The 8,728-nt window shown below is 44.5% G+C and overlaps 1 protein-coding gene across 1 annotated transcript in view; it reads left to right on the forward strand.

The window, feature by feature from the left end:
- The window catches only part of SMIM28 (small integral membrane protein 28), a 36,435-nt gene extending 29,484 nt beyond the window's left edge, over window positions 1–6,951 (forward strand). Inside the window, exon 3 of the transcript XR_011031179.1 lies at window positions 6,928–6,951. The gene's annotated coding sequence lies outside the window, so the exon portion shown is untranslated. The remainder of the gene's footprint in view (window positions 1–6,927) is intronic.
- Window positions 6,952–8,728: the final 1,777 nt, after the last annotated feature.

The raw sequence follows: 8,728 nt of genomic DNA on the forward strand, positions 1-8,728 counted from the left end.
GGACCGGACCTGATCCGTACGGTTCCTATCAGGATCCGTTCCGGATCCGGTCCGTTTGCATCCGTTTTCCGTGCGGTATGAACACGGTTGCGGTCCGGATCCGTTTGAGATAACAAGCTGTATAATAATACCTGGGGTCTGGGAGGTCGGCAGAAGCTCTGGGGTCGTTGTAGGGCCTCACCTCCTCGTTATCAGACGTATCGGACATGTTGCTGCCGGGGAGCTCCAGCGTGAGGTCGCTGCTGCTCCACTCTGTGGGCGCTGGGCCCATGTGTCCCCGTCCAGGATGGCCGCTGTAGCATGGAGGAAGCATGGGAGGTGGGGTGGAGCGTCCGTTTTTTACGGCCAGTGTGTTGTGCGCTCTCCGGTTCTCATTGGTTTGTATTGGCCGGATGCAACAGTCCGGCTCCGCTCCGGATACGTCTGCCGGAGGAGCCGGACCAAAAAATAGCGCATGTTGGATCTTACGCCGGAGTCCGGATCCGGTCCGGCTCCGGTCTGGACGGAACGGACGCATGTGAACGGACGCATAGACTTTCATTGCTGTGCCGTGCGTCCGTTCCGTCCGTTCCGCATGCGGTCCGACTCCGGCACGGCGATTCCGGACAGCGACCGCCAATGTGAACCGGGCCTAAGCTCAGCATTGAACACACTCTTTGTCTGGTCTCTGAGGAGGAGTCAGGACTGATGCAAAAGGATGAATTTCCTGCACAAATCCTCTCTTTCCCTAAAGTTCCATAATAACAATGCCATGATGCTACAGTGGACTGTTTCCAGTATTGCATACAGAGAAAGATAAAAAATGGGGTTTCTAAAAGTATACAGCTGGCTAAGATTGAAAACCTTATTATCATATTGCTAACATTTAAGCTACTCTCACAGTGGGGAGTTGCATTCCCTGTAAAAACTGTGCAAAAGAGGGTAAAAGTTGCATCGTACGTTGAAGTGAAGCATACAGTGGATAGAAAGAACAGTATGTTTCACTGTACGGCTAATGCACTGCATGCATTACGTTATGCCAACAGATCAGTCGCACCGCACTTCTAACATACCGATGTGTATGTATCATTACAATATAATCACATTGCGTCAGCAAAGCAATTATATTTTCCAATGCAACGCACCACTGTGAACGTAGCTTAAATGCTACAGATAAGCTTCTCAGCATTTTTAAACTAGTGTAACTAAAATAATGATTCCTTGAGGCAGGGAACACACTTGGCTGTTTTCGTGCGCGTTTTCTGCACAGAAAAACTGAGAACTCATGATAATCAATGTGCTAGTACACACTTACTGAGTTGTTCACGCGCAGAAAAAAAACTGACATTCTGCATCCTGACTCTGCACATTTTGGCAGTTTTCTCTATCTATTACATCAGCTGCTGTGAAAAAAACGCATGCGTTTTCCTGCATGGAAACACACTTGGTGTGCAGAAAAAGTATGCAGAAAAACGCGCGCGGAAAACTGAAAGTCAAGTGTGTTCCCTGCCTCAGGGCAACTATATGCATTACAAAGATAATCAAGCATCCCTGCACTCGCTTTCTTCTATCATAGAGATATGTGAGAAAGACAGATCATCTGAGAGAGGAAGTGGTAAATTACTGTGTCTGCACATGATCCACCCAGGGCTGTTAAAAGGAAATTTGGTGTGTGTTGTTCACCAAGTTATATACTGTTGCTGTGGTTGCAATATTGCATTATTTGCCATGTGCAGAAAACGTTTTATGGCTGCAGAATGTAAGATAACTTAATAAATTTTAAAATTGCTTTGTATTAATAATATATTGTATTTTTGTTTTAATTTTAGAAGTGAACCAAACGTGACAAGTAAAATGCCTTTCACACAAATCTCAACTGTGATCGTTAAGGATGCTTTCTCACCAAGATGTTGCATTTAGGGGACGTTATAGGGCACATAACGTGCCCCAACGCAACGCCTGGTAGTGTTGGAGCAGGACGCTACCAAGAGTCGCGTTACAAGCAGCTCTTGGTGCGCCTGCTCTGTCGGAGGCACTGCGGAGACCACGTGAGCGGAGCTCTCCGCATCACGTGGTCCCGCTAGCCAATCAGCGGCCGCTCCAAGAAGTAAACACTGCAAGTGCAGTGAATGTCAAGTAGCCATGTGCCTGGCAACGTAGCGGCCTCTCCCCGCCTCCTCTCCGCCCCTGAAATTAAAAAAAAACCCATACTGAGCATGTGCATACAGTCTAACGCAGCTTAAGCCGCTAGAACGCACAGTATGCTGCACTTCAAACGAACGTGCAGCGTTACTGTGTAACGCAACGTGGGCACTGTGAACAGCCCATTGATTTTTCATTGCTGTGCGGTGGAGTGTGTTACAGGCTGCTCTAACGTGCACCTGTAACGTCCCACCGTGAAAGCAGCCTAAAGGGATGTTTCAATTCCATAAAATGATTACATTTACGAAAACTCTAACTGAAAAGTTGACAGTGATCAATTAACTGTCTTCTTTTTCAATTGATTGCGGCTCGCAGACTAAATGTAAACGTAGGAGACATATGTCTCCTTTGTTTACATTGTACGGCGCTGCTACGCAGCAGCGCCGTAAGGCAGACCGGCGATCCCCGGCCAATCAGCGGCCGGGGATCGCCGCCATGTGACAGGGGACATCCTGTCACTGGCTGCACAGGACGGATAGCGTCCTGTGCAGCCCGGATCACCGGGGATGACAGGTAGGAGAGGGAAGGGGGGAATTTCGCTGCGGAGGGGGGCTTTGAGGTGCCCCCCCCCCTCGAACCTCAGGCAGGCAGGAACGATCAGACCCCCCCTGCACATCATCCCCATAGGGGGGAGAAAAGGGGGGCGATCTGGTCACTCTGCCTGCACCCTGATCTGTGCTGGGGGCTGCAGAGCCCACCCAGCACAGATCACTAAAAACAGCGCTGGTCTTTAAGGGGAGGGCAAAGGGTGGGTCATCAAGTGGTTAAATAAAAATAAGTAATAAATAGATAATAAATCTTATTGAATAGAATAAATAGCATTCAAACAATCTTTTTAGATTGTTTATAATCATTTATCATTCATGTGTGGCCACAATACAATAAAAAGATTTTATTTTCTTGATCTTTGATAAAAATGATCAGTTGTACAGAAAAATTAAAAGTTTTAATTATTTTTTTGTGAGAAATTTTCCATTTTTCTTCAATGTCAGTCGAGTGAGTGGGAGCGGCGGAAAATTCTGATTCTTTTTTCAGAAAATTGATGGTGTAGGATTGATTGTCAATTATTTGATTATGAACCCAAGCAGTTTTCGGGAGTTTTCGATCATTTGTTTCATAATTGGAAAAAAAATTAACTGATGTGTGATACACTGGTCAGGTGTTACAAAAATTATAGTCAATCTGGAAAATTTATCATAATTCTTGAATAGAAAAAAAAATAGTATGATGCGTAACAGCCTTAACCACTTAACGACCGCCTAACGCCAACAGGCGGCAGGTCATAAGTGGAATTACACGGACGAGCGGCCTTTCCATGTCAGTTCACAGGGGGTGTCTCCGTGAACAGCCTGCGACCCTCCGATCGCGGCTCGCAGGCTAATTGTAAACACGCGGGGAAGAAATCCCCGGTGTTTACATCATACGGCGCTGCCGCGTCCTGCGGATTACCGTCCTGCGCCGCCCAGGGGAAGGAGGGGAGGGAGGGAAAAGGGAACGAGGCCGGAAATCGCTGCGGAGGGGGGCTTTGAGGAGCCCCCCCGCAACACGCAGGTAGTGGCGGCAATCAGACCCCCCCAGCAGGACATCCCCCTAGTAGGGAAAAAAAGGGGAGGGGGGGGAAGTCTGGTTGCCCTGCTGCAAATAAGATCTGTGCTGTGGGCTGAATAGCCCACCCAGCACAGATCCTTCAAAAGTAGCCCGGTCCTTAAGTGGTTAAGCTGGCCACTAATGATACAATCTTTTTCATCCAATCTTACCATTTCTATGTAATATAAGGTAACTGCCTAAATGATCCATTCAATAGGATTACTATCGATTCACATATTTTTTTCAATTGACACAGGAATTGTTTGGGAAGTGCTGCTAAGTACTGGTGTATACATTTTAGTAGCAATCTCTTTGTTTACGGTTATCAAAATACTTTCAAACTTTACTGACGCCAAAACTGACGGCAGAATGAGCCATGCGGAGAGGGGAAATTCCTCTCACACTTGATCAGTTAACTCTATGTGTAACTCTGTGTGTGACAGAGAGAACAGCTGCAACTTCTGTGTCCTGTGTTTCTGACTGACGTGTCTGAAGAGAGCAGAGGAAATGTAACTATTTGTCACAGCTTTTCATACTGTTTTTGCTTTCAGAGTTTGATGTTTGATATTGGTTTTCTGTAGTCTGATATGCAACTCTGGCTGTGCACTGAAGCAGACACCCCTTCTGCAATTGATTTGTCCCAACATAGCTAAATCCTACCCTCAATAAATTACAGCTTTTGCCTCTGATATTTAACATGAAAAGTAGGAAAATGTTTACACAGCTACTTAGACATTTGTACATTGTCATTTTAGAACACTTGGGCATTGATAGTATTCCTTTAACTCAGTTTAACCTTATACTACATAGCTTTGGTAAAATTGGATGAAAAAGATTGTATCGTTAGTGGCCACCTTTAGTTCATTTGTGTTTGGAAACATGTTCGGTTAGATAGCTGTTTTGTGCATTACTGAATGTGGTAATGCTTAGTGAATTGAAGCCAATGTAACTTCTTTCTCTTGCTTTCATAAATCAGGCTAATGATAGTATATTTATAGGAACTCTTGTCTTACATACTTTTGCAGTTGATAATGGATGACAAATTTAGCATTCAAGTGTACCAGTGTTGTGCAGTATTTCTGTAATCAAGAGAATTATCCTAAGCCCCCCTCCCCCCCATTTACCTGTTTTCATATGGCTAACTGGGGAGGGTTGACAATGGTTAACACACACACCTAACCTCTTCCCTGTGTTCACCCCAGGGGCTTGGCTAGATATCATGGGGCCTCATAGCAAAATGCAGAGCTGCGCAGGGAATGATTGATATTTAGCTGATCCGGGTACAGGATCAGCTCTCCTCTTCCACCACTGAGCGTTGCTGTAATGCCGACATCACCATCACCACATCATTCCGATCACATGATATTAAATGTAGTAAAGATGATCGGTCAGCACACCAGCTTCTCAATGAGCGTAGTTTATTTCCAGATCACGTCAACACATAAGTTAACAATTGTTTCGGGGCCACTCAGGGTCCCCTTCTTCAGAACAGTGCAGACAAAAGACAAGTGTGTCGCTCTGTATTCTTCTACTAACATGATATTAAATGTGATCGGGACCTGAAGGAGGATGTCAGCATTACAGAGGTGGTTTCCCCTTCCACACGGAGCGGCCACTGTAATGCTGACATCATCCTCCAAGTCCCGATCACGATATTACAAGTGATCGGAACCCAGAAGATGATGTCGAAATTACATTGCCGCTCAGTGTGGAAGAGGAGATGACCCTAATCATCAGATCATCAGACCCTGGTGATGGAAGAGGAAAGCCGAACCTGCATCCAGATCAGGTAAATATGAAAGCGCTCCCTGTCCCACTCTGCATTGAGCTGCACTAGGCAGCCCAAGTTTAGCAGGCTGAGGCAGGGCAGATGAAAGGTTAAGCACAGCAGAGGCCACAAACAGCCTAAGAAGTTGACCTTAACCACTGTGAATACTGCCGGTAATTTTGCTGATTGGTTGAGACTGCTAGTTAGTTGAACTCTACTGTATTTGACTTTTGTCTTGTGTTGGTGCCTTGGAAATGAAAGATAACACTTCTCTATTTATAGACCTTCAGAGGTAGTTGGCAAATGTTCATGAAACGCATTAGGACATTTCCATTGAACAGTAACTACATAGCTGATTGCCCATATTTCTTTAAATAACCCCATGTTTCTGGGGAATTAATTGGGGAGTTATGAGTCTATAAACAACTGCCACACTTCTTATCTCAGCTTTATATCTACAACACATTTCCTAATGACTTAGAATTGACATCTGTTTTGTGAGTCGATAAACTCTATCCCATCATGATCCAGATGAAACAATCAGAGAGGAGCTGGGAGGGGGCATGAGCCAACCTTTCTTGTGACCACAGAGCTGATCCTGCCAGAAGAGGGAGCAGAGGAATGAGGTGGGTGAGGTCAGGGAGTAATTGCATACAGTAGCATTCACTTTACTGACAGTAAAACATCCAGAAGGGTAATTCTTAGGATTCTTCACTGTAGGCCATGTGCTCAGTAACTCCCTGTACCAAAAGCATAAGAGAAAGTGGAGGGTCGGCACTAGATGCAGGATTTGGCAGCCACCAGGGTTATCAGGTAGGTGACTCACTGTGCCTCTGGGTTCAATGGTGGCAAGTTTATCTGTTGGGTATTACTTGTGTCTACTGTGACTTAAGTTACTTGGTGTCTGGACTTTGAGGAAGTGAGCGAGCTTGTTAATTATCTGTCTGTACCGGGGATGGAATAAAATTGGTGGTTTGCCTTGCAACTTAACCAGTGCCTGTGCTCCCTGATGGCAGCCCTGAAGCACTGCAGCATGCTATATTTTGTTATGATTTACTACCTACTAATTAACGACATAACTACTGGGCAGTAGGCATTTATCCACCTCTACACATAGCAAAGCCATTATATTATTCATATATTTCAATGTTGATGTCAAACCATGTAAGCTTGTAGCCGACTTCAGTAACTTTCTTTTGGTTATTTCTTAAAATGTATTGAAAGAGGCACAACAGTCGCCATCGCTTCGATTATGGGGCCAGGCAGTCCTTAAAGGGCCACGATCATATAAAATGTAAAAATACAAATGTATGCATACATAAAGATTGCATATTTGTCTCAGGATAAAATGCACTATAATTGTTTTTCATATATTGCTGTCACTTACACAGATGGCAGTAAAAATCTACAAGAGGATAGATGACAGCGCTACAACCACATAGAACCCACCAGGAGCAGGATAAGGGTTAGCCAACCCCAGGCCACTCACAAAATGAAGAATAATCTGCTGCACTGGTTGGGTGGTAAAGCTTTATTGATAAAATACGGACATAGAAGCATAGCTGACCCATACCGGGGTTACATCACTCCATTGTCATGATGCATAGAGCTAAACTAATGGGATTGCTTTAATCCATTTACTATCTGGCCTGATTTGACCCAGATTTATATTGGTTTGTGGTGTCTGTCTTATGGCACCATTTAATTGTGCACAACACATTGGTGTTAATCATATTTTTATTAATGCTGCCTCAGTGCTCTCCTGCCATTGATCCTGTAACCTTGCCTATGATTCAACACAGCAGATCACTGAAAAGACGACCAAGAAAATCGGTACTTTTTCCAGATATTGACTCAAGGAATCATGACTGATCATCTTGGGTGATAAAAGTCCTGCTTATTTACATAGCTTAACCTTTACCTCCCCACCTCACTGGCCTACATCTGACACTAACCTTACACTAACTGTAACCCAAACTGCTTGGCTCTCTAGCCTAAAAGATATCATTTAATAACAATTGCTTATTTTGTACAATATTAATTTATAAATCATTTAGGCAATGTTTGCCCACTGTAAAATCTGCACTCACCCTGATTTATATTTTTAAATTTATCACAGATGGTGACATATTTACTGCTGGCAGGTGCATCACTGCAGAATGTTTGTTTGCTGTGCAGTGAGCGGTAACAGCATCCCAGAGTGCACTGGGACAGAAGGCCATGTGACATCATAGCCTAGGCTAAGCATCACTGGGATGGTGAGGTTACATATCTATATACCACAATATGTAGATATAGGAAGCAGGGGTAGAACTACAAATCCTGGGCCCCCCATGAAAATCTTTGATGGGACCCCCAAATTTTCACACCCCTCCCATTAGCGACCATCACAACCTTGGGGCCCAAGTCACAAGGGTCATAAAACAAGTCTGGCCATTATGATTTTTACACCTACAGTATAACAAGAGTCGCTTCTGGCTTTTTGGCTTATTTAAAGTGGCACTGTCACTGGCCCGAGAAAGTGGGCGAGTACCCACGAAACGTGTTGCATGTGCAAAAATAAAAATCTTTGTTTATCCTTGTTAGTTTCATTGGAGAGGTAAATCACCTCCTATTTTTTTTTCCATTTTATTGTATTCGTAACAAAGTTTTATATATCGTAAGGTGATCCCATTTTTTCACCTCCCCATTGACCCGTTAACAAGAGTAGCCATTAGCCAAAAAAACCCACCTGATTTGGTGTATGGACCCTGTATTGGAGGAGGGAAAGGTAGTGGTTGTCCCCCTGCAGTCACATTGGTTGCTCCTTTAGGGCTGGAACCCACAGGAGTGCTTTTGGCAGCGTTTTGGCAGCGCTGCGATATGCTAGCACTTTGCCAAAACGCTGGGCTAATGTTAATGGATGGGGCAACTTCCACAGGAGCGTTTGCGTTTCCCAGAAACGCAAGCGCAGGACGTGCAGCATTTTGGGAGCGTTAGCGCTTCAATGTAAAGTGTTGAAACGCTAGCGGAAACGCTTAGATAAAAACTTAAACTGAGCGGTTTTGCTAGCGTTTTGCGGTTCAGCACACTGTAACAAAATGAAAAATAATTCACAGGACCAATCAGGATAAAAACGAGGAACGCAAAACGCTACGCAGCCGCTGAGCAAAAAAATACAATGTTGCAAAACGCGACCAAAAACACGCATGA

The sequence above is a fragment of the Hyperolius riggenbachi genome, chromosome 4 (genome assembly GCF_040937935.1).
Source record: "Hyperolius riggenbachi isolate aHypRig1 chromosome 4, aHypRig1.pri, whole genome shotgun sequence".
Classification (NCBI taxonomy): Eukaryota; Metazoa; Chordata; class Amphibia; order Anura; family Hyperoliidae; genus Hyperolius; species Hyperolius riggenbachi.